This window comes from Pteropus medius, unplaced genomic scaffold, assembly GCF_902729225.1.
Source record: "Pteropus medius unplaced genomic scaffold, Ma_sr-lr_union100, whole genome shotgun sequence".
NCBI classification, from domain to species: Eukaryota; Metazoa; Chordata; class Mammalia; order Chiroptera; family Pteropodidae; genus Pteropus; species Pteropus medius.
The window spans coordinates 3,485,998-3,512,804 of record NW_024344436.1 but is presented as its reverse complement, the minus strand read 5'-3'; the positions used below and the strand labels follow the sequence as shown (position 1 = coordinate 3,512,804).

General features: G+C 40.5%; 1 long non-coding RNA gene and 1 pseudogene across 1 annotated transcript; one reads left to right on the top strand and one right to left on the bottom strand.

The window, feature by feature from the left end:
* Positions 1-5,247: 5,247 nt before the first annotated feature.
* On the bottom strand, positions 5,248-16,557 carry LOC120610533 (ATP-dependent RNA helicase DDX25-like; annotated as a pseudogene).
* Positions 16,558-17,669: 1,112 nt separating this feature from the next.
* LOC120610457 (uncharacterized) lies at positions 17,670-19,146 on the top strand. Its single transcript, XR_005654940.1, has 3 exons — positions 17,670-17,722; positions 17,845-17,996; positions 18,361-19,146. It is a non-coding gene; the product is annotated as an uncharacterized LOC120610457 (long non-coding RNA).
* The last annotated feature ends 7,661 nt before the right edge of the window (positions 19,147-26,807 follow it).

The window sequence follows — 26,807 nt, the reverse complement described above, 5'->3', positions numbered from 1 at the left end:
GTGAGAGATGTCCCCAGATCTCTCCCCTTGAAACAACAATAAGCTGAACATCTAAAACTCAACAAAAAACACCCAAGCTGCACACCAGCACGTTTCAGTATGGGATCTGTCCATAAGAGCTACAACAGGTCAGAACCCCGGATGTCAGGTGGTGGACTGAGAGAAATAAAGAAGCTGCCTCTCGCAGATGCAGGAGCTACCTGTAGGAGGAGGGGAGGAGAGAAGGTGCAGTGACTTCCCTGAACAGCCCTGCCTGGGAGAGTTGTGAGCTCCACAAGGCCGGTGGCAGGGCCCAGTCATCAGAGCAGAAGAAAGAGAAGCAGGATGGCAGAAAAACAACAGTTGATTTTTACCGGCCTCAAATACAAAACCGAGGCTGAGCCGCAGCCCCCAACTCCCAACCCAGAGGGCAACTCCCCCCATACCCTCCGAGACCAATCACCGCAAAGCCCAGGGGAATCCGAGCAAACACTACCAAAACTGTCACTAACACTGACAAGGACCGAGACTGAGCGTAGCAAGCGTGATTAAATATCTACAAGAAAATATTTTAAAAAACATTATTTAGGCTTTATATAAAGCAGAGATCCAACATGCTTAGATGCCACCCACTGGAAACCAAAAAAAAAGTGCCTTCTTTGCAGCAAGCTAAAGAGAGACCTTTATATAATAAATACTTCTTTCCGGAAAAACAGCAGAATACACTTTCTTAATGCCCAAGCAGAGAAATAGTCCATTAAACACCATGAACAACTAATGTGACTAGGCATCTCAGAAAGAAAGAGAAAAATCTCCAGAAAATAAGCTTACAGACATAGAAATATGCAACTTAAAAGACAGAGAATTCAGGATGGTACTTCTGAAAAAACTCAGTGAGTTCTGAAATGAATCATATCAACAATTTCAGGAACTGAAAAAACACTTAGATGAGCAGAGCAAGGAGATCGAAACCCTCAAAAAGAACCAAATAGAACTTCTGGAGATGAAGAACACACTAAAAGAGATGAGAAATGAAATAGCAAGCTTGGGAAATAGAGTCAACCAAATGGAGGAAAGGATCAGTGATATCAAAGACAGAAATCTAGAAATAAATCAGAAGAAGAGAGAAACCAAAGAATGAAAAATAATGAAAGAGAAATACAAGAACTAGCTGATATAATCAGGAGAGGAAACATAAGAATAATGGGCATTATCGAAGGTGAGGAAAAGGAACAGAGACTAGAAAGCATTTTCAGACAGACAGTTAACAAGAATTTCCCAAATCTAAGGAATGAGCTGGAGCTTGGAATTCAAGAAGTCAACAGAACATCCAATTATCTCAACCCAAAAAGGCCTTAATCAAGACACATTGTCTTAAAATTATCAAAAATCAATGACAAAGACAGAATTCTTAGGGCAGCCAGGGAGAAGAAAACTCTGAGCTGGAGTGGGTCTGCAGATATTATAGTCTATACCCAATATTCTAAGGTATGAATGAGCCTGGCCAAACCAGCAGCCAACAAGTATGGAAAGGAGCTAGTCCCAGGAGGCCAGACCTATGGGAGGAGAGGAGCTAAAGCCTTAGAGAATCTCCTTTCTTGGGACAGTATGAGGTGCCTGCAATAGAATTTTGTAAGATAAGTAACAGGGAGGCACCAGTATATGAACCGAACTTGTGGATCTCTCTCCAGCACTAGAAAAAGAAGACAATGCCATGCTGAGGTGCCAGAAGAACTGCAGGCCTCTTGGTTTTCACAAGAAGGGCATTATTGCAAATACCAGATACTGTAAAGACAAAGACTTTAGCAGTGGGCTTTTAACTCCCTCTGCTGTGCATCCATAGGTCCTGCTGCCTTCCCAGTACAAGGGTTCCTGACTCCCTCTCTTCTCTGTAGGGGTCGGGTGACGTTGGCAGGGTCCTGGGGGACATTCTGCAGCCATAGGTCTTTCGAGATGACAGGGCCCCTCTGCAAAGTCTCTCTATGGTGGGCAGAAAGAACGCACTTGGTCTCCTTTACTTTTCTTTACAGATCTGTTTCCTTCTTTCCTTTCTCAATAAAATTCATGTACATCAGACATCAGAGACATACTTTGATTTCCTAAACTATCCCTCCCGCCTGGGTCATTCTGTGTGTTCCAGCATTTCTGTTTTAGTCTTTTAACTAAGAAGAAGAGAAGGAAAATAATGGCAAGGAAGAGGTGATGGTGTATAAAAAAGAAATGAGAAAAAAATGGAGAGAGGATGGTGGTGGGAGTTTTTCATAAAGAAAATGGGATGAGTCACCTAACAGATGCCAAATACCCACTGGACATGGGGGTGTGCATATGTCTCAGGGGTTTCAAGCTGACTGGCAGGCTGGGGAGGCAAAGATGCCAGAAGTCTATTTCTCTGAGGAACTGAGGAATACCCTGGGATCCTAAGAGAAAAGAAGCTTTGATGTGGGAAAGCTTGACTCAATAATTCAGGCTTAGTCATTGTAGGGAGGAGTGATTCTGAATCCTGCTCAACCCAACACTTAAATCTACTTCAGGAAGAAGAGGCCTTAACTGAAAAGAGCCCTTTTACTAATCACTCTGTAGGATTTTGGGGGGAGCACCCAGACCTACTAGGGGGCCCTGTAGCAAAGCTAAAGCAGAAATATATAAAGAGATTTCCCCAGGGGTTGAAGCCTTTTAGTACCCCCCAAAACTAGTAGAACATGAATTAGAAATAAGTAGGTAACAGAAATGTGTACTATAGGTCGGGAGAGGAGAGATATATATGTGAAATGAAGTCAAAGCATCAGTGCCCAGTTGTAAGCAACGCCGTGCTACACACAGATAGATGTTGCCAAAAGATGGAGAGGACGAGAAGCAGAGAGGAGTCAGAGCTGAGTGGTACCAGCCCAGGTGGGCACCGCGAGGTTGCCGAGACCTAACTGCCTTATACTACATGTCTGTGAAACAAAAAACTTTCATGGCTGAAAGCCTTTCCAAAAGAAAGGGTTTATTGAGCCGTTTGCTAGCCATAAAAAGGACCAGGTCCTGGGGCACGAAGTCTAAACCACCAGCAGCAGGGCTAGATGGAGAAGGCAGCACATTCGCCATCTTGGAGTTGACAGGCTTTTTTAATTAAAAATATTTCTTTCAATACAAAAAAATCTGTTTATTGTATTTCCCCAGAGAAAAGAGAGAAAAGGGAAAGGTCAGCATGTGTGTTACAAAATGATAGCAAATGGAAGTACCCAACACAGCAAAATCAACCAACAAACAAACAGTCCCCAGTGGTAGGAGTCACCAAAGCCCCAGGGGGCTCAGTCTCCTGCATTTCAGAAATAAGGGGAAGGGATAAGGGAAAGAACAGGTAGGAACATGCTTTCTTACACGCCCCGCTCCGTAAAAATTCAAGACTTCACACAAAGCTTGGTTTCTAGCAGTAAACATGGAGTTACATTCATATGTCTCCTATTAAACAACCTTGTGGCTACTTTGACGTAAGTTTCTTGCACCTGCATAAAAGTTCTTAAGTGACTTGGATATGCATTCAGCTACCCTTCCATGGTCTCCCCACACCATTTTCAAAGTGGAAGCCTCCTCATTGCTTCCCTCTATCCTAGGATTAGAAATTAAAATAGGCTTGATCGATCCAAATATGCAATCTGAGTGTTTGGCATGAATCACATATCAAGGAATGGTTTTGACTCAGATTTGGAACAAGGGATAGAGTATTCCTAGCTTCTTCATGAGTTTTGCACAAATCGTTTAAGAGTTGGGAAGACCACCCACAAATTAAATGTGTATGTGTGGGTATGTGGGCTTTTGGGGGCAGATAGGTGATAGAGTGGGAATCAAGATGTTTGGACAGAAGATCTGGGAAATAAGGAGTAAAGGAAGGAGAAACAAAAGAAAAACATGGTTCAAGACCCCCACTTCAAGAGGGATCCCAAATTTTTTCAGACCCTTTTGCCTGGTGCAGAACCTTTTGTCAAACATGCTTTAGCTATTTGTCTCAATACAAAAAGAAGTTTGTAAGCAATAAAACCCCCAAAACAACATAGAGAAAGACAAACACCTTATATTTACACAAACTAGGCCACATAGCAATCACAAAAGCAGCTACTCCTGAAGTCCTACAAAGCCCAGACAAATACAATAACTAGAGGAGCACAGCAATTGGGGGAGACAAGAACCCAGGGTCAGACACACATCACGGAATGGGTTCTATTCCAATTGCTCTGTTTCCACACAGAGAGGTAGGTTTTCAGTGATCTCACAGCCTGTAAAGGAAACCCCTTTTTCTACCACAACACCAGTTACAGCTGCAGCAGGGCAGGACACTGGCCCTGGCACTACAATTGAAACCATCGCTTATGGTATCTCTGAAAGCCAAGGAGGAAAAGCCCAGAATTTTTGAAGGTTGAGGAATTTAGTCCTTCATATATCCATCCCTGGGCAGCTCAAGATGGGTACAGAGTTATCATTCTTAAAACCTGACTTTACCTCTGATATTTTTTGGCAAACACACATCGTACACCTTGTTGTGTACCGTAGGCCTAGCCCAATCCATCGAAGGATAGATCCATAATGTAAAGCAACTCCCAAACCCTGACATTAGAGGTCTAGAACAGGAATCCTTTATCACATTTAGACAATCCTCATCTAATCTTGGCTTCCCTCGAGCAGATAAAAGAACATTGGCCTAAAAGGTGAAAGATATATCTGGAGTCATGCAAGGGTTCTTCCCTTGCTCTCCAGCCATATCCATGCTTTTGGGCCCGAGATAATTTGAGAAGTGGACAGCTCAGGTTATGTCACCCTTGCAGTTTCCATCAGAGTGCAACCTGCCAGCCCCAGCTCCCCAGCAAGTCATCAGAGTCTGCCTTGTTTAGACACGGGCTGTAAGAGGGGCAGCAGACCTCAGCACTTTGGTAAGGTGGGGCAAGAAGAAAGGAAAATGTAAGTAAAATAGGAAATTGGGGGCAGAATATAATTTTCAAGGACTTTGTTACTTTGCTTAGGGCAGTTCTTTATAAGACACGAAAATCTGCTCCAGGTCCCAGAATGAGCAAGAACATATAACTCTGACCTCATATTAATTCCATTTGATTAAAAAATGTTTTCTTTAACAACCATATGCAAAGTAATCAACTGTCTCACAGTAGGCACTCTGGCACTGTGAATCAGCAGCCTCCTGTCCCCATCCTTTCACAAGATCTCTGGGTTCGATGTCCATGACACGCCTCATCACTATCAACGTGAGTAAGCCCACAGTTCCTACTGTGACCAGTGCTACTTACTGATGTGATCCTGGATCTTCATGGGCAGGGATAACTTATCCACTTCGATCATGTTGAAGGCGAGGCCTTTCTTCCCAAAGTGCCCTGTCCGCCCTATGCGGTGGAGGTAGGTCTCGTAGTCTGGCTCCTCTGACTGGTTCACAGGGAGATCAAAGTTCACAACGATCGTGACCTGCTTCCCATCAACTTCTGGAAGAGGAAAGGCAGTGGAGAGCCCTTCAACTTCTTCCTTAGGACACAGCTCTTCAAAACCACACCTGCCAAGGGAATTCTCATTTCACAAACACAGTGTATAAATCAGACCTGGTTTCACAGCACTGAAAGAGGCACTTCAGTCAAGCAGTCTGCTTGCATTGCATGTCTATGATGCTGGGTGAGAGTCTGTAGAAGCCAATTCTACAGAAGTCTAAATACATACTGTGTGTGGTTAAAATGAAAAAGAGTGACATTACTAAATGCTGACAAGGATGCTGAGCAACTGAAACTCTCCTATACTGCTGGAGGGAATGAAAATGGCGTAGCTCCTTTGGAAAACAGTTTTGTAGTTTCTTGTAAAGATAAACATATACTACGCTATGACCCCAAAATCCTACTCCTAGGTATTTACCCAAGAGAAATGAAAACATGTCTGCACAAGACCTGCACATGAACGTTTATTACAGCTTTCAATTTCCACGAGATGGTGAATAGATAAACTAATTGTGGCACATGCATTCAATGGAATACTACTCAGCAAAAAAGAATGAACCACGACTATATGTAACAGCACTGACAAATTCAAAAGCATTATGTCAAGTGGAATAATTCAGACACTAAGGCTACTGACTGTATGATTTAATTTATATGCATCCGGAAGAGAGGAAACATAGAGACAGAAATCTGATCTGTAGTTGCCAGGGACCAGTGGTTGCTGAGACTGACTGCAAAGAAACATGATTCTGGGGGGAGATGGAAATGATTCATATTTTGATTACAGTGATGTTTATATGACTATATATATTTGTCAAAATTCATCATATACTATATACTTTACATTGTTACTATATACTGAATCAGTTAAAAAAGTAAATTTTATCGTGTATAAATTATACCTGAACTTAACTTTAAATACACACATGCGCACACGCGCACGCGCGTGCACACACACACACACACACACGCACCCCTTGAGCACAGACATTGGTTGTTATAAGAACTTTCTCTTTCCCATCCCGAAACCTCTGAATGATGGAAGCTCGCTGATCCACAGTCAGCTCTCCACTTAACAAGGACACTTGGTGGCCATCCTGCATCATCTCCACAGTCAACCACTTGGCATTTCGACGAGTCTATGTGAGAAAACAAAACCCAGCACAGCACCCCAAGTTAAAGCAGACCAGCTGTGTTTGCAGAGCTCACGTACGCAGGGTGGGAGCCAGGAGGGGCTGTCCTAGAGGAACCCTAGAATGTGCCATGGAATTCCTCCTCCATGTGCTTCTAAGTGTCACATCCTCTCAATCTTTCAGGGCTTTGGCTTCTCAGTCATGAAACAGAGTTAATAAAAATGCTCTATCTATCTCACATGGTGTATGATGACAAAATGAGACAACATAATAATGATAACATAGCCATTCTAAGAGTGCTCCATGTATGCCAGGCAGGTTGCTAAAATCTTTACATGCAACAGTCTGGTGAAGTAGCTACCTAATTTCATTTTAAAAATTAAAACAACAACAACAAAGCTTAGAAACGCTAGTGACTTGCCCAAGGTTACATGGCTAGTGAAAGGCAGAGCTCAGCTTTCCTTTATTCTACAATTATGCTTTCAGTGCTGTCCAAGTGTCAGGCGGGAGCCATTCTGGTGCAGGGAATATGAAAGTGAGTACGACAGACGGGATCCTGCTCTCGTGGTAGTGAGAAAATGAAACCAATGTGTGAACACGAAAAATGTCAGAGAGCAAAAAATAAGTATGAACATAAAAATTGGGTGATGTTAACAGTGAGTAACTAAGTAGCTACTTTACCTAAGTAAGTCAGAAATAGATTTCTTAACCCGGTAAAGGGTATCTGCAAAAGCTCTACCACTCACATCAACCTGAATGGGTTGCCATCCCTCTCACATAAGAATGCCCTCCATTTAACATCACACTGACGCTCCATTCCATCACTTAACCTTTCTACGTTTCACCCATAAAATACAGGTAATTTCTACTCAGTTGCTCTGAAGATTAAACTATAGAATGCACAAAAAGTGCCAAGCATGACGCCTGGCTATGGGGCACTTTGAGTATTACTGTCGCCCTACCTCCAGCTGCAGGGACGTCTGGGCATGGCAGAGATGAACCTGGGCAGAGTTACCTGGCAGAAGATGATGGCCTGGCCAATGGTGATGCCGCCGTAAATGTTGCACAGAGCTTGGTATTTATCCTTCCTGTTCCCGCACAGCACATAATACTGTAGGACATTGTTCAGGGTCAGCTCTTCTTTTCGTAACTTGATAACATTGGGGTCAGGAATGATTCACTCTGCAAACTTCCACACAGAGTCCTCAAAGGTCGCTGAGAGGAGTAGCATCTGGCACTCAGAGGGTGAAGGTCTGTGAAAGGGAAGGGACGAAGGCTGTCACCGATTGCCATGTTGCCAGTCTCCTGGGATGCAGCTTTGGGCACTTCCCGCCCGTTGCCATCAGCTGCTCCAGGGATCAGCATGCGAGGCGTGCCTGTGACGAGCTGCACCTCTGTGCAAAGAGCAATGTGTCCTGCTCCTCCCGGCTATGCAGAATTGGGGAAAATACTTACACTGAATGAGGAGCTCAGGAGCAAAGTTTACATATGTATTCTGGAGGGTTTGAGGTTTTCAGGACAATTTTCTCCTTAGGAGAAGCAGAATCATGGAGTCAAGAGTAAAATCTAGACGCTCTTTACGGTGATCGCCTCACACAGAGTTCCACGGGGATGAAAGAAAAAAGAAGCTGGTCATCCCATGACAGGGGTTCTATTTCTCGGGAGGGAAAGAACAGCAGCCACAACCAACTTTACTTGCAATGGGAAGAACCCAGATATAAATAAAAGGGGGCTGAAGGAGAAAATGCTACTGAATAGAAAGTGTAAACTGAACTCAGTGAATACAGGGTTAATTTATATATGGTCCCCAAACAAGCAAAATGCAGCTACGCTAGCAGTCAGGATAGAGGTTAACCCTGGGGAGGGGAGAAGGGCTGGTGACAGGAGAGGGGTGGTGGGGGACTTCTGGGGTGCTGGTGAAGTTCCATTACTTGACCTGGGCCACTGTTACATGAGCACAGCCTCTTTGTGATTATTCACTCAGCTTTACCTTTATGATTCATGTGTTTCTCTGTATACATTTTATACATCAATAAAAAAGTTAATTAAAAAAATAAAAGAGAGACCAGAGAAATCACCACTTCCGAGAAGACAGACACCTAGAATAAGCTGTTAGTGCTAAAACAGAGTGGGAGAGATCTTATAGACCAGTGATTCCCAAACACTATTTTAAGCCTGGAGCCTCGGTCACCTGGCGAGCTTTTCAAATAACAATCTGACAGGCTCAGGTCAACTATGGTAGACTGTCTACATGTGCTACCTTCTCAGCTTCCCACATCCCACCAATACGATTATAAAGAGATAAAAAGATATGAATCCACAAAAATATGGAGAACAGAAGCGGAGAAATGGGAAGATATTTCAATACATTTTTCAAAGATGGAAAATGTGGTAAATGAGAAAGTGGATGAAGCTACACTATGCGTGCTATAGGAAGAAATGGGGACAAAAAGCACAGCCAAGTGAAAAGGTCCACTGAGAAATCTGGGACCTGCGAGCACCAGAGACCAGAGAATTAGGGAGAAAGGACTGAAAATGGGGCTGGTGTGTTAGAAAGCATGAGGGAAATTCTGCATTAGCATACTGGGGCCACTTGGCCATCTGTGGTATCATAATCCTTTATCTGGAAAAAGATGGCATCGGCACTGGTATCTCAAGGCCTGGGTCATTTCGTTTCAAAAAGAAAATTAATACAAATTATACAAAGAAACAGACATGGGCTGCTCTGCAGAACACATTGGATTTTGAAGACCTAGTATGAAAAAAAAAGTCAACTCTTTCATGAATAATTTTTATATTGCTTGCTTGTTGAAATGCTAATTTTGATACATTGGGTTAAATAAAACATAACATAATTGTATCTGTTTTTTTTTAAATGTAGCTAGTATAAAATTTTAAACTACACATTTTGTATGTATATGAGTTCCTCATCCCCAAAAGCAAAAAACCGTTAACTGTAGTTATATTGAAAAGTAGGTTTTTGGAGGACAAAGAAAAACAACTTACATTTTTACTTCCTAATTGGTGTTTTAAAGATTTTTTTCCCCACGCGTAATACTTTATATATGGTATATATATAAGTACACACATGTAATACTTTAATAAAAAAACTAAACAGTAAAAGCTGTTCTGCTCCAAACAACTGAGTTTCAAAGAAAAGAATATACCAAAGCATCCTCTTACAGGATGTAAAAATGATGGAAATAAGGGTCTGTGTTTTATGTCAAGCATTGTTGTATCTGAATCATTTCATTTCATTCTAATAACAATTTTGTGATTCGGGTGCTATTACAACCTTAATTTAGAGACGAGAAAGCAGAGAAGCTTGTTAGTGGTGGAGTCAGGATTGAGGAAATCCACCAAGCGCGGCTTACTGGTACATACTTTGACTCCTTCGAATGACGTACATCACTTGAACGTACACACAGAACTTTCCCATCCGTTCGACTACACGGCCAGTCTGCAGAGCCAATTTTAAGTAGGAGCCAGGCAGAGGCACTGTGAGATAGAGAGCGAGGCAGGAAAAGAAAGGTTCATACAAGCCATCATGTGAATTTGAAATACAATTAGAATTTGTGTAGGGAAAGGCACAGAAGTGAAACTGGAGATTTTGGTTGAATGAAATATTTTAAATCGAATGCAATTTACCAGCTGATAAATCTGAGGCGAATGTTGAGTACAGGAGGGGAAGAGAGCCTGAAGGATGGAGAAATAGCTACCTTTTATATACTCCTCTTTAGGGGGTTATGGAGACACACAAGTTACTGGTCATGCTTTTTTGGTGGGGGAAGAATGGGATGTAAAGAGGCTCGTAATCAAAAAGAGAGGGGATGCAAGACAAATTACAGCTTGAGTGTGTCTCCATCACCTCTTGCTAGCTATGAAAAGTCTGCCTATTTCCAGAACACTCCCTGCTTGACCCGATCCACCTTATACATCTCTGGCAGAATATTCCCTCCAACTTTTCATGTGTTACTTCCTCTCCTCTATAAGTGATGGTTGTTGATGAATGAAGATGCTGGTGAGAGAAACTGGTGATATTTAATGCATTTGCGTATTTCACTTAGGGTCTGGGATAGAAGGAGAAGGAAACACAGCTAATGTACTAAAAACAGTTTTTACACACATTTCTCAAACACAGATTTTCCTGAAGAATTTTTATCCATAATATCAAGCTCAAAACATAAACGTCCCCAGCTTATATTGTGGATCAGAGTGTAAACTTCCTGAGAGAATCCTCATTTTCATCAAAGTGCAGAGTGAACCTAATACTCGGGTACTCAGCTTGTCAAACAAGCGGCTGAGTACAGTTTGGAGAAAGGGAACGATCACCAGAGACTTTCCACGAGTGGAATCTAGACTAGGAGCATGGCAAGCACGGTTGCCTGCTCACTGACATCTCTGTCACTCTCTGACATCTGTGACCTTCCACGAAACATCTCCCACTCCAAACCTCTGCTAAATGAGTGAGGTGACCTGGAGGATCTTCTAGTCCTAAAGCTAGTATGTATGCTCACTCCAGAATAAGCACAGTGCTAAAAATGTATACTATTTCATTTAATCTTCATGAGAACCCTGTGAAGCAAGTATTTATGCATTGATGCATTCATTCATTCATTCATTCAGTCAGTCAGTCAGTGTTTAATGAGTGGTTTCTATAAGCCAGGCACTGTGCTCAGTGTTAAGATTTAGGGTGAACAGAACAACTACGATCCGTGCCGTTATAGATGTTATCTTTATAGACAAGGAAACGTACTCGGTAAGATTTACTACCTCACCTGAGACATTCAGCTAGTAAGTACTAGGCTGGGATTAGAACCAGTCAAACTATAAAGCCTATGCTCTCAATCACTGTCCCATACTTCTATCCAATACTCCATGACTTTATGAAAAAATGTCTATTGTAAATACCATGTCACTGCAGTAACATCACCTATTATTAAAATATCATTGGCGTTGCAAGAAATCCCATCTCTTCCAATCTTTCCTTACCTTTGGGAACAATTCCAAGGCATTAACTCTGCTTAGCATGATCAAGACAAAAGCAGCTGTTTTTCCTGTTCCAGACTGGCTCTGAGCTGTGAGGTTCTGGAGTCTGTAGAAAAGAGAAAACCACTATGCATAAACTGAGTACAAGAGCCTGGGCAAAAACTAAATATAGACACTAAAAGTAACCAAGTTGGAATACCACTACCCTGGAAACTCACGGATATGCCAGCATCATAGGGAGAGCCATCTCTTGGATGTTGGATGGCCTATTAAATCCCATTGCATATATCCCCTTTAGCAACTCTTCCTTTCTGTCAAAAAAAAAAAAAATCAAACACTTACGGCCTCATAAATACAAACTTGAAAGGTGCAGTTCTAAATTAAACCACTTTGCAACTGAACTCAAAAGTAATACTTAGAAATATACAATTTATATCTTAACTCCCAAACACATACACTCATGCCTGTACAGTGGACTACTAAAATAATGAGCTATGCTATACGCCTGGGCTAAGCACAACAATAAGGGCCTAATATTGAACTTTCTGTTGGACTAGCAAAAAGGGAAAAATTCATCTGATAGAAGTATATCCCCATGCCAGGAAGAGTTTTATTTCCCACATAAGGAGAAAGCTAAGTGAGATTTATTATTTAACTCTTTTTAATAAATGATAAACATTGTTCTTTTAACAGATATTTTCAGAGAAGAAAGAATTTATTTCGATGATTCTTTTATCGTCTCTCTAGGAGTGAGACACATTGTTACCACGTCCTTCTGAGCCAGTATTTTTAAATGCTTTTTTCCTGGGGTCTCATGATAGATGTTAGAAAGAGGATAAAATGAAGTGGGTTAGAACACTTCCATCTTCAATGACATGTATATTTTAGATGTGCTTAACAGGCAGATTAATTGGTAGATAACTGGAAGCCAACTATGAATCACAGGTAGGCCTTTCCTTCCATTTAGAAAATGTCTGGGCATTGGGATTTTGGATTTTTTTCCCTTTACATTAATCCATATTAATAAAATACATTTCCTTAATATCGGCTGATAAATCCCTAGGAGATGAAAACAGATTTGGGAAAATTATTCATTTTAATGCCATTTAAAACAAATATAATTAGGAAGGTAAAAGCTTGTAACTTATCTAAAGGTGGTGAGGAAGGATATTTGGATCATTGGTGTCCTCATATCTGTACTCTGGAATGGAGGATAGCAACATGGCTGTGTCGGGTTTAGCTATTCCCCTTAACACATCAAGATTAAAACATTTTACCATCAAAAATGTTCTCTTACTCTGCCCGACTTCAAATTATACTACAAAGTCACAGTAATCAAAATGGCATGGTATTGGCAGAAAAATAGACACATGGACCAGTGGAACAGAATCGAGAGTCCAGAAGTAAACACATGTTCATATGGGCAAATAATTTTCGACAAAAAAGCCAAAAACGTACAGTAGAGAAAGGAAAGCCTCTTCAATAAATGGTGCTGGGAAAACTGGAAAGTCACTTGCAAAAGAATGAAACTAGACTGTTGTCTATCACCACACACCAAAATTAACTCAAAATGGATTAAGGACCTGAATATAAGACCTGAAACAATAAAATGCATAGAAGAAAACATAGGAATGAAACTCAAAGACCTTGGACTTAAAGAGGATTTTATGTATTTGACCTCAAACACAAAGGAAATAATAGCTAAAATCCATGAATGGGACTATATATCAAACTAAAAAGCTTCTGCTCAGCAAAAGAAACTGTCAACAAGGTAAAGAGACAACCATCCAAATGGGAAAATATATTTGCAAGCATCACTTCCGATAAGGGCCTAATATCCAAATTATACAAAGAACTCACATGACTCAATAACAAAAAACCTCAAATGATCCAATCAAAAAATGGGCAAAGGACCTGAACAGATACTTCTCCCTAGAGAACACACAAATGGCCAACCAATATATGAAAAGATACTCAATATCACTAGCTATTAAGGAAATGCAAATCAAAACCACAATGAGATGCCATCTCATACCTGTTAGAATAGCTATAATCAAATGTTGAAGAGGATGCAGAGAAAAAGGAACTCTCATACACTGCTGGTGGGTACAGCCACTATGGAAAACAGTATGGAGGTTCCTCAAAAAACTAAGAATTGATCTATCATGTGATACAGCAATCCCTCTGCTTGGTATTTACCCCAAAGACTTGAAAACCCATATCCAAAAAGATATTTGCACAGTAATATTCATAGCAGCATTATTCACAGTGACCAGGACATGGAAGCAACCGAAGTATCCTACAACAGATGATTGGCTAAAGAAGCTGTGGTACATATATACATTACTCATATACTCATGTATATGTGGTACATATACATATATTACTCAGCCACAGAGATGAAATACTGCCATTTGTGACAACACGGATGGACCTCGAGATAATCATAATAAGCAAAATAAGCCAGGCAGAAAAAGTTGAATATCGCATGTTATCACTTATATGTGGGATATAAACCTAAAACCAACAAATAAACAGAACAAACAGAGACTCATAGACATGGACTATAGACTAGTAGTTACCAGAGGGTAGGGGGGAATGGGGTGGTGGATAGATAAAGGGGGTCAAATATGTGGTGACAGAAAGAACTCTAATATAGGAGGTGAACACACAGTGTAAATATATATATGCCTTACTGTTAAAGTGTGTATAGCTGCAACTTACTGGATTTTGTTAACCAATGTCGCCATAAAAAAATAAAAATAATAAAAATAAATGAATATATAATGTTCTCAATTTGCTGGACAATGCAGGTATCCTACTGTTCCTCTTTGAACTATATTTTAGTTGCATGGGAAATGTATACATTTCATTTTATTTTTATCTTATTTTATTTTTTTACAGCAGAAAAGAAAAGCTTTATTAGAAGGGAAAGTACCCTTCCAGATGTGTAAGCAGGCCTGAGCAAGAGAAGTGTGGCTCAAAAGGCCCACATCTCATTTTAATATTGACTATTAGAACACAAAGGAGATCCTGATGGTTTTTATTATTAACAGATTAGTTTGTTCTGTGCTATGCTTTCCAGCATTTTCTCTCATTAAAAGGGCAAAAATGCTCACAACCGCAGCTCTTCAAATGTTTTTGCTGAGTAGCGTGGAGAACTGCGATCCTTTTGTAAGACTTCAACTCATTGACTGGATTCTACTAGGGACTGCCAGACTAACTTGTTTAACAGTGAATTAGCTGCCAAATCCACTAGAAAAGCAAAATGAAAAAGGAGACATTGCAGAGGGAAAATCAGGCTTCCTAAAAGACATCTAATCTGCCTCCCATTCAGTAGATGTATATCAAGCAACTGCTCTTACTCTAATCTTTCTTCTAAAGAAGGTTCCAGAAAGAATGGTAAAGCACTAAGAATTCTTTTTATTCTCTTGAGGATCCAATTTCTTACGCATGCTCTACACCAACCCCTAACTTCAAGCAAGCCTACATCCATCACCACCAGATCTAACTTTTCTTTGTCAGCTGAAAATTCTTAACCTATTCCTGCATATTCCATTTCAACTTCCTCTAAAGAAATATGCCCCACTCCTAATTTAGTATTTCCTCTGATATTCACTGTTTGTAAAGAAAATAGAAGCAAAAACGCTGTTTCTCCAATTGAGATCGTATTATTCACTCACACTGTGAAGGTCAGGATTAAGTGAAACAGGATGCTGGTAGATACATGCAAATGAATTTATCTCCTACCTACATCTTCTTCATCTTCTTTGGTGTTATCAATAAAGTCATCTAAAAGGGTGAAAAAGAAACAATAAATGTAAAGATAAATGCCATGCGGAAATGTAAAGTGTATTTATCCCAGTTTCTCTTGCCAACTCCACCAGGTGCATTGACAGGAAGGGTAATCCAGTAGGGTCAAAGATCGAGAAGGCAGTGGAAGACCCCGAATGTTAAATTAAGGGAGCCAAGTGTATTTCTGTTGGCAAGGACATGAGGGAAGCAATGGTCTTTAATTAAATGAAGCCGATCTGCTTTACCCTAACAACACTCACCTAGGTTTGGGACCATAGTACTCTTAATACCCTGAAGGTTCTTCCGGGGGTGGGTGAGGTTTGAAAACTATTGAAAGACACAACTTTCAGCCAATATTAGGAAGCAAGCCTTCAAGAAGCCCAGTGCTACCCCTAAGAAGGGCTGGAAGGGATGCAAGGAAGACCAGTTGAACACTGTTTCCTTGCAATGTTAAGTATGAACGGGTTCCTTTCAGGACCAAATCTCCTGTATGAATTATCCTAAAACGAAACTTTCTGCTGCCCCTATAGGCGCAATTCCGCTTTATAGGCCCCTAGTCTAAATGTGGCAGCCCTTGGGAGTCACACACGATCAGGGATGCAGGGATGTTGGGTAGAAAAGCGCGCTGGTAGATAGATGGAAGGAAACTAGTTGAGGATTAATGGTCATACAGGGAGACTAGGAAACTCAGGGCCTGGTTGGAACTACCAGCCGCTTTCCCTCACAGGGACTTCCAGGTGTCTTCATTTTGCCCTGTCAAACCAAAGGTCTCGGCTCTCTCGGGGTCTCCTTTTCCAGGGCCCTTTTCCAAGTCCTTGCCATGCTACATCTCCCCTCCACCACTGGACACCCCACTCCCCACCCCCAGCAGACTTCCCCTGGGAGTGCTGTCCTAGCCCCCGTCCCTCTGCCTTCGCGGTCAGTGACGGTTACGTGGCTGTTCAGCCGCTCGCTCTCTGCCGCCCCCGGGTCGCCTTCCCAAAGTAACGACGCCATGGCTGCGATCGCCGCTCCGGCCCCAGCACGTGCGTCCACCACGGCGAGGCAGGCCCGGCCCCACCCAGCGGCCAATGGGCTTCCTCAGGGGGCAGGCTCACGTGCTGCGCCCACCGCAGCAGAGCGCAGGCGCCGGGCTCCGGGGAGAAGAGGGGGGAGGGGGAGGGGAGAAGAGGAGGAAAGGGGAGAGTGCAGAGAGGAAAGCGGGTGTCGGAGGGGAGGAGGAAGCTCTGCGGGGAGAGGAGGGCCGCGGGAGAGCTTTGTGCATCAGCTAGGTTGCTCTTTAGGGCCAGCCGCCCCCAACCCCTGCCAGATGTTGGAAGCCGGGGAGGGGCGCTGTCGCAGTGGACTTTCGCCTGCAGCTGGCCTCTGCTAAGCCAGGAGCGTCTTGGGACTCCGAGGGGCAACAATCTTCGCACTGATTCAAGTCCTCCTCCCTTACCCTTCCACCCACTCCCCGGGTAATTCTCCGGGTGGTCAGGCTGGACCCCCGCGCCGCTTCGAGCCCTCGTTTTCCCTGAAATTTCCGCTTCTACGTGATAAGAAGTCAGAAAGGCTGCGGAATGCTAGGGAAGCGGAGGGTCAGAATGAGTACGTTTCATCTAACTAATGAATTCGAAGGAGAAAGATGCGAAGAGGAAGTAAAGTAGGTCAGCTTCTAAATTCCCGTCCGTGGTCCTAAACGCGGGTGATGCCTCCACAGATCGGTTTGTTTTCATTTAAATTCTGATGTGTGCCCTTGCTACCTGCACTGCAGCACTGCAGAACCTGGGAGAGAGTCCTTCTAGTACTGACTGCTGAACTTCGAGCAAAGAACCAGAATTTTTCCAGTTTTCTCACGAATCTGAGATTTGGTTTTTGTCTCTGGAAAAACCTACAAAAACCTAGTTATGCTCTCTCCGTGGTGCTGAAGCCAGACTCCCTGCTCTGTTGGTCGCTCGCAGACTCTGCAATTCTTTGTTTTGAGGTTATCATTATCCTTTTCAGCCCATACATGTGGTTTCTAAAAGTGTTTTTGTCTCGCAGAGGTAACTTTGTACGAATTTAAATAGGTAGGAAATTGTGCCAGTTTCTTTCATCTAAGTTTTCGTAGGAGGGTAGCAGACCTTTGAAAAGTTACTTCTATTATTTAGAGCACTAGAATTTATCCATTTCTTGTTGTACTAACGCAGGCCTTAGGTGGAGAAAGGGTAGCCAGACTGGAAAACACTAGGCTACTTTCCGCGACAAGCCTGCACTCCCATTCTTAGAACTACATTTCCCACAAAGTTGGACTACAACTCCCGTGAGGCCATGGGAGCGCCCGGGAGACACGAAGTAACAGCTCCCCGTCGCGCAAAAAGCTGAGTGGCCGACGACTTGAAGGTAAGTGTTGGTTTTGGCGGGCTGAGTTATTTTTTGGGTTCTTCAAACAGGAGCTGACGGGTAAGCAAACAGTTGGACGTTTCTTTTACTTCCTCCCACTATCCAAACCTTGATCTTTTCAGGAAAGCATCGGTAATATGGAAATGGGACCTCGCTTCAGACCCTGTGTTTGTGTCTGATAGTTCTTGGAGCTCCTGGCGGAAACTCGCAGCAAGAGGAGCTGCTTTAATTCGACTCTGAGAGGGCCCTTGGCCTGTGAAGTCTAGCTACCTGGGTGAGAATCGTTTGCTCATAAAACGAATACTAGTAGAGGTTGGGATCCCACTAGGTTGTGGGGTGGGAAAAAGGCGTGGCGACATTTTTCAGATCGCCTGGGGATTGTTTTCTAACGTTAGTGATCATAGGTGCATGCCTCCTGACCCTGTGGTTATTGCTCCTTTTTCCTTCATTGGTTTAAAATAAAGTTTATCATGGGAACGCTCGTTTTACTATTATACTAGTTACTAATATTTTCGAGATAAAACCCTTTTAAGTCATTAATTGAAACTAGCGATAGCTGTTTTAGTGTTCACAGGCGATGCTTGCTTGGCGTACGTACGAATTCCCTCTTTGCGTTAATTTAGTGGTCCCCCCTCCAGGTGTTACATGTCTGCTCGGGAACCACTGTACTTCACCCTGAGAAGAGTATGATGTGCTGAAGAAGGCGCTGTACACTCAGAAGTCTTGGGCACAAATCTTATTACTGGCGCTTAACCCGCTGTGGACTAGTTCTTTGGTAAATAAGGGATTGAACTAGATAATAATTTTGAGGAGTGTTATTTCGTAGTATTGGGCTTTGAGATACATAAAAAGAAGGTAAATCATTGGAGCGTTTTGCTGTAATTTGCATGTAAAAATATCATGTGGCTTTTAACTTTTAAAAAAGGAGGTATAAAGAAAATAAAAACTACCTTTAATCCCACTACCCAGGGTTAGGTTTCCACCTTTCCTTGTGCTTTGCTTGTGTATATGGGTGTGTGACTGAGATCATACTGCATAGTTTGCAACCTGTTTATTTCACTTGCATTTTTCCATTAGCTTCCCATGACTCCCAGTGACTTATGTTCTATTTAATCACTTAACTATTGTTGGATAGTTTACAGCTTTTATATATTTTCAGTTAATATATCCTACATGTATCTTTGAATCACTGATTATTTCCAGCAGTGGAACTGGGTGCATGAACGATGTAACTTAAATGTTACAATGTATTTTAGCAGATAGGTCAAGGTTATTCATTTTTACACAGCTGTTTTTCCTTGAACAAGCAAACTATTTCTGCTATCACTCTTAGGGCTTCAAATGTTAAAACTGACAATTCCCAGTTTGTAGGTGTTCCTTATGGGATTAGAAGCCTCAAGAACAAGGAGATTCAATTTAAGGTGAGCAGAATAAGTGTTTTAGTCTGTGCCCAAATAGGCCAAATTTATTTTGAGTTTATGTCTGCATCTGATCCAGACGTTAGCAGGTTGAAGTGCTCTTGCATAATGGGAATAGCCTTCAAGTGATCGGTGTAATTTCTAAGACCACCTCGCATAGTAGGAATAGCCTTTAAGCGATCAGCATAATTTCTAAGACCACCTCAGTGGCAAATTATAAAAAGCGTGATATTCTAGAGATAACACCTGGAGGGCAAAATATTTAAATAATTTTGAAACAAAACTTGGGTTAGAATCCTGTACGTCAGTAGTGCTGTTGTTGAACATCTATTAAAAAGCATTTAACACAGTTATCTGGATTTACTGTATTTTCCCTTTAGTAGTGGAGGGTTTCTGTGCTGTTACCTTTCTTCCTTCCTTTAGAATTGTGTGTGTAAAGGGCAGGTTTTGTTCTTTCCCTTTGGCTCTCATTATCTAGGTGGTGAGAGTATTTATGGGGCGTACAGTTGGAAGCAGAATCATAACTCAGGTTTGAGATCATCTTACTTCGGAAGTTACTTAAGTAAATATAAGGGGAAATCCATAAATTTCCAAAATTTTTTAATGGATATAAGCTTAATGCCCAGCAACTTTTTGATTACTGTCGCTTTGTAATATAATTTGAAGTCGAGCAGAGTGATGCCTTCAGCCTCATTTTTTTTTTCTCAGGATGGCTTTGGCAATTTGGGATCTTTTGTGCTTCCAGACAAATCTGATGGGTTTTTGTTCAATTTTTTAAAAAATGCCAATGGGATTTTGATGGGGATTGCATTAAATCTGAATAATGCTTTGGGTAATATGGTCATTTAACTATATTGATTCTTCCAATCTAAGAACACAGAATATCTTTCCATTTCTTTGTATCTTCGATTTATTTTAATAGGGTCTTGTAGTTTTCATTATATAGGTCCTTCACATGTTTTGTTAAATTTATTCCTAGGTATTTTATTCTTTTTATTGCAATTGCAAAAGAAATTAATTTTTTCCACTTTTTCTGACACTTCATTATTAGAGTATAGGAACACTATGGATTTTTGAATGTTAATTTTGTATCCAGAGATTTTACTGTATATTTGCTTATTGTTTCTAGTAGTGTTCTTGTGGAGTCTTTAGGGTTTTCTATATAAAGAATCATGTCATCCACAAATAGTGACAGTTCGGCTTCTTTGTTTTATATTTGGATGCCTTTTATATCTTTCTCTTGTCTGATTGCACTCACTAGGACCTCCGATGTTATGTTGAATAACAGTGGTGATAGTAGATAGCCTTGCCTTGTTCCTGAAATTAGAAGGAAGGTTTTTAGTTTTTCACCATTAAGTATAATGTTGGCTGAGGGTTTGTCACAGATGGCCTTTATTATGTTAAGGTACTTTCCTTCTATACTGATTTTGTTAAGTGTTTTGATCATAAATGGATGCTGTATCTTTTCGAAGGCTTTTTCTACATCTATTGATATGATCATACGATTCTTATTTTTTAATTTGTTTATGTGGTGTATCACATTAATTGATTTGTGTATGTTGAACCATCCCTGTGTCCCTGGGATAAAGCCCACTTGATTGTGGTGTATAATCTTTTTAATATGTTGCTGTATTCGGTTCGCCAGTATCTTATTTAAGATTTTTGCATCTGTGTTCATGAGAGATATCGGTCTGTAGTTTTCTTTTTTTGTGTTATCTTTACTAGACTTTTGTATCAGAGTAATATTGGCCTCATAAAATGAGTTGGGAAATATTGCATCTTCTTCGATTATTTGGAAGAGTTTGAGGAGAATGGATATTAAATCTTCTTTGAATGTTTGGTAGAATTCACTGGTGAAGCCATCTGGTCCTGGATTTTTATTTTTGGTAGGTTTTTGATGATTCTTTCAATTTCTATACTGCTGATTGGTCTACTTAGATTTTCCAGTTCTTCTTGATTCAGTCTAGGAAGACTGTATTTTTCTAAGTACTGATCCATTTCTTCTAGGTTATTAAATTTGTTGCTACATACTTTTTCATAATATTCTTGCATGATCCTTTGTATTTCTGTGATGTCAATTGTAATTTCCCCTCTTTCATCCCTGATTTTGTTTATTTGTGTCTTTTCTCTTTTTTCTTTAGTGAGGATAGCCAGGGGTTTGTCAATTTTATTAATCTTCTCAAAGAACCAGATTTTCGTTGCATTTATTTTTTCTATTTTTTTTATTTTCAATTTCATTTATTTCTGCTCTAATTTTGTTTATTTCTTTCCTTCTGCTGACTTTAGGCCTCATTCGTTTTTCCTTTTCTAGTTTTTTAAGATGGAGCATTAAGTAGTTTATTTAGGCTTGTTCTTGTTTTTGGAGATAGGTTGTATTGATATGAACTTTCCTCTTATGACTGCTTTTGCCGTGTCCCAAAAGTTTTGATATGTTGTACTATCATTATCATTCATTTCTATGTATCTCTTGATCTCTCTTTTTATTTCTTCTCTGACCCAGTTATTCTTCAGTAGCATGTTGTTTAATTCCATGTATTTGTGGTTCTTCCTCATTTCTTTCTGCAGTTGATCTCTAGTTTCAAAGCATTATGATCAGAGAATGTGATTGGTATGATTTCAGCCTTCTTATATTTGTTGAGGCTATCTCTGTGTCCCAGTATGTGGTCGATTCTTGAGAATGTTCCACATGCACTATAGAAGAATGTATAAGCAGCTGTTTTGGGATGGAAAGCTCTGTATATGTCGATTATGTCAAGTTGGTCTAATATGTTGTTTAAGGATGTTATTTCCTTATTTTCTATTTGAATGATCTGTCCATATCCGACAATGGGGTATTTAGGTCCCCTACTACGATAATTTTTTGGTCTGTTTCTTCCTTTAGTACTGTTAGTAATTGCTTTACATATTTTGGGGCTCCCTGATTGGTAGCATAGATATTAATGACTGTTACGTCTTCTTGGTGCATGATTCCGTTTATCATTATGAAATGTCCCTCAGCGTATCTTTCTTTACCTTTTTTAATTTGAAGTCTATTTTAGTATTAGTACCAGTATTAGTACTGCTACTCCTGCTTTTCCATGAATGCCATTTGCTTGAAATATCATTTTCCACCCTTTCACTTTGAGTCTATATTTGTCTTTGGAGCTGAGATGTGTCTCCTGGAGGCAGCATATGGTTGGAAATGTGTCCTTTTTATTGGTGAGTTTAGTCCATTTACATTTAGGGTGATTATTGAAATATGATGTCTTCTTATAGCCATTTTATCTTTTATTCTCTGGTAGTTCAGTGTTTCCATTGCTTCCTTGTCCTTGTGTTTCTGTTTTCTTTATTTTGATTGGCTTTTGTGGGTTTTCTCTCTGATTCTTCTTGTTTTATGTTATATACTTCAGTTCTGACTCTATGGTGTGTGGTTACCATTACAAATGTGAAAAAGATATATATATATACACATATACACACACATACATACATACATACATACATACATACATACAGTTGTTCATTTTCTTCTGTGTGTACCTTATCTTCTTTCCCCTTTGCAAATTTGGATCTCTGAATCTTCCCCTTTTCAGTCATTGTTATCTTGATTTGTCCCTATGTATGCTGGTCGTTCATTACTATCTTGCTATAGCAATTATCTTCTTATTATTTAAGCTTATAATGCCCTGTTCTTAGAAAGGGTTGGAATCTTCTGCTCCTATTTGCCTGATAGTCACTTTACTCCTAATTATGTATTTTTTTTTGTTATTTCGTTTTAGGTTAGCTGACCCTTTGCAGTATTTCCTGTTATGCAGGCCTCATAGTGGAGAAGTCCCTCAATTTTTGTATGTCTGAAAAGGTCTTTATGTCTCCTTAATATCTAAAGGAGAGCTTAGCTGGATACATTATTCCAGGCTGGTAGTTCCTTTCACTTAATAGTTTAAATATGTGATTCCACTCCTTTCTGGCTTGTAAGGTCTGCGCTGAGAAGTCCAAGGATAATCTAATGTGTTTTTCTTTATAAGGTACTGTTTTCTTCTCCTTGGCTGCTCCCTGGCTGCCCTGAGAATTCTATCTCTGTCATTGACTTTTGATAACTTTGATACAGTGTGTCTTGGTGAAGGCCTTTTTGTGTTGAGATAATTGGGTGTTCTGTTGACTTCCAAGCTCCAGCTCATTCCGTAGATTTGGGAAATTCTTGTCAACTGTTTGTCTGAAAATGCTTTCTAGTCCCTGCTCCTTTTCCTCGCCTTCGATAATGCCCATTATTCTTATGTTTCCTCTCCGGATGATATCAGCTAGTTCTTGTATTTCTCTTTCATTATTTTTCATTCTTTGGTTTCTCTTTTCTTCCTTCTGGTTTATTTTTAGATTTCTGTCTTCGATATAACTGATCCTTTCCTCCATTTGGTCTACTCTATTTCCCAAGCTTTCTATTTCATTTTTCAACTCTTGCAGGGTGTGTTTTTTATCTCCAGAAGATCTATTCTGTTCTTTTTGAGGGTTTCAATCTCCTTGCTCTGCTCATCTAGCTGTTTTTGCAATTTCTGAAATTGTTGATATGACTTGTTTTGGAACTCACTGAGTTTTTTCAGAAGTACCACCCTAAATTCTCTGTGTTTTAAGACACGTATTTCTATATGTTACCTCATTTTCTGGAGATTTTTCTCTTTCTTTCTGAGATGCCTTATCACCTTGGTTGTTCATGGTGTTTAATGGACTATTTCTCTTCCTGGACATTAATGGAAGTGTGTTTTGTTGTTTTTCCAGAAAGAAGATTTATTATTTAAAGGTCTTTCTTTAGCCTGCTGCAAAGAAGGCGCTTTTCTTTTGATTTCAAGTAGGTGGTGTCTAAGCCTCTTGGATCCCAGCTTTATATAAAACCTAACATCTTTTATTTTCATTTAGATTTTAATCACCCTCGCTATTCTCAGTTTAAGTCCCTTTCAGTGTTACCAACAGTTTTGGTAGCGTTTGCTCAGATTCCCTTGGGCCTCCGATGTGATCGGTCTCAGAGGGTATGGGGAGAGGGGGCCCTCTGGGTTGGGGTTGGGGGCTGCAGCTCAGCCTTGATTTTGCACCAGGGCATTAGAAATCAACTGTTGTTTCTCTCCAGTCTCGTCCCATTTCTCTGCTTTGTGCCCTGATGACTGAGCCCTGCTGCCAGATGCGTAGAAAAGTCCTGGCACTTCCAGGCAGCGCTGTTCAGAGAAGTTGCTGCACCTTCTCCTCTCCTCCTCCTCCTGCAGGGAGCTCCAGAGGTTGTGAGAGATAGCTTCAGTCTCCGCAGCTTTTGCTCAGATTCCCCTGGGGCTCTGCAGCGATCGGTCTCAGAGGGTAGTGGGGGTGGGGCCCTCTAGGTTGGGGTTTGGGGACTGCGGCTCAGCCTCGATTTTGCAACTGGGGCTGGTAAAAATCAACTGTTGTTTCTCTGCTGTCCCTTCCCGCTTCTCGGCTTTCTCACCTGATGACTGAGCCCTGCTGCTGGCTACGTAGAAAAGTCTCGGCACTTCCAGGCAGGGCTTATCAGGGAAGTTGCCACACTATCACCCCTTCCCCTCCTCCTGCAAGGAGCTCCTGCGGCTACAAGAGGCGGCTTCTTTATTTGTCCCAGTCCACTCCCTGACACCTGGAGTTCTGACCTGTGGTAGCTCTTATGCGCAGATCCCATGCTCACACGTAGTGGTGTGCAGTTTGGGTGTTTTTTGTTGAGTTTTAGATGTTCAGCTTATTGTTGTATCAAGGAGAGAGATCTGAGGACATCTCTCATTCCGCCATGTTTTCCCAGAATCCTCATTTCATTTCTTAATCCTACGTTCTACTGCCTGGTAGTTCTTGCCACCTTTAGTAGTTCCTAGGACAGGATAGATTAGTTATGGTTTAAGAAAAGCTTGAGACTACATGATAGGGGCATAATGGTTAATATACATTTTGTATCTAGCATTGTTCTATGTGCTTTGTGTTAATTCATGTAATTCTCACAACTGTGGGATAGGTACTCTGATTATCTCCTTTTCACAGATGAGTTACATGAGGCATACAGAGATGAAATAACTTTGTCCAAGGTTACGTAGTTCATAAGTGTAGCTGAAATTCTAACCCAGGCAATCTGGCTTCAGAATCCTTGCTTATAACAACAAGAGCGATTTAATCCAAAAAAACCACAAAAGCAGTAACACACATGCATAGTCTTATGTGTAAGTCGTTTTAATGCATCTTCAGTTGCCAAGTAAACCTGTTCATCACAGTACCCTGTCAATGAAATAACTTTTTGTACCCAAATCAACTAGCCAAATACCCAGTGCTAGTTTCCTGACTGGATCTAAAATAGGTATCTATTGCCCACCATTTATTTCCTGTGTCCCTACCATTTTTCTTTTTAGCTGACAAAATACATGCACATGGTCATTTGAAGCAACAAGGTTCTCCTCTTGTCCTGTGAAGTTTCCTCCCCAAAGGCAGTTTCTTATCATTTCTCCAGTAATTTTTCATATTCATATGCACATTTTTTATACTACAAAGGAGCATGTTATGAACCTTTCCTGAGCCTAAAGATCACCTTGGTGACCAGCTCTATTAGCACATGTAGACTTCATTCATTTTGTTTAAAGTTGCATAGAATTTCAATGTATGGATGTACTATAATTTTTCAACTAGTCCACAATTGATTAAATTTAGGCTTACAGTCTTGTTTAAAAATAAATGTTACAATGAATAACAAATAATTTTTTCCATACTATGCAAGCATATGTGTATGTTGCTAGAAATGTAATAGGTGGGTCAAAAGGCATGTGTGTGCTCATTGTGATAGCTGTTACTAAATGCCCTCGAAAGTTGTGCCAACAGTGTATTATCAAGTTTGTTTCTCCATCCCTTCTCCAAAGTGGTGTACTAGCAAACTTTCTAGTCTTTGCAGTCAGTTTGGTAAAAACCGGTTCTCATATAAATTGGCATTTGTTTTCACTGAGTAAAATTGAACATCTTTTCATACATTTATTTTTTCCTCTCTTTATATAAAATGATTTTTCTTTTCCCACTTACCTCTCAGGTTGCTGGACTTTTTCTTATTGCTCTTTATATTAAAACTCATTTACATATTCATGAAATACTTATATATTAAGGAAGTTAGTCCTTTACCATTATCAATTTTTTCTTCCCAGTTTGTTGTTTACCTTCTGACTTTATATTTTGTTGGCAGAAACTTGTTTCTGCGATTTTACTTAGAAATGCCTTTCCCACTCCAAGATTTTAGAGAGTTATTCCATGTTTTCTTCTAGTACTTTCATAGTTTCATATTTTAAATTTAAACTTTTAATCTATTAAAGATAGAGAAATTCAAAGGGCAAAAAATTAAATGTGCTACCTAGACTTAGCCTTAGAATAGGTGTAATGATCTATTACTGCAATAACCATCAGTCATAGACTGTCCAGTACTGTCCCAATTTTAAGGATGTAGTACAGCTTTCCTGAGTTTTTTGAAACATGCCAGGAATTTCAACAGTGACATCTTAATTATATTATCCAAACTGACTCTTCTAACTGCTAGAGGTACAGAATATGCATTACATTTGACTTAAAAGAATCATGATGCTTAATTACCATCTTTCTGCCATCAAAATGGGTTAAAGTGAGAAAATCATGACTCCAGGTTCTAATTCCAACACAAATTGCCCTTAGATTATGTTAAA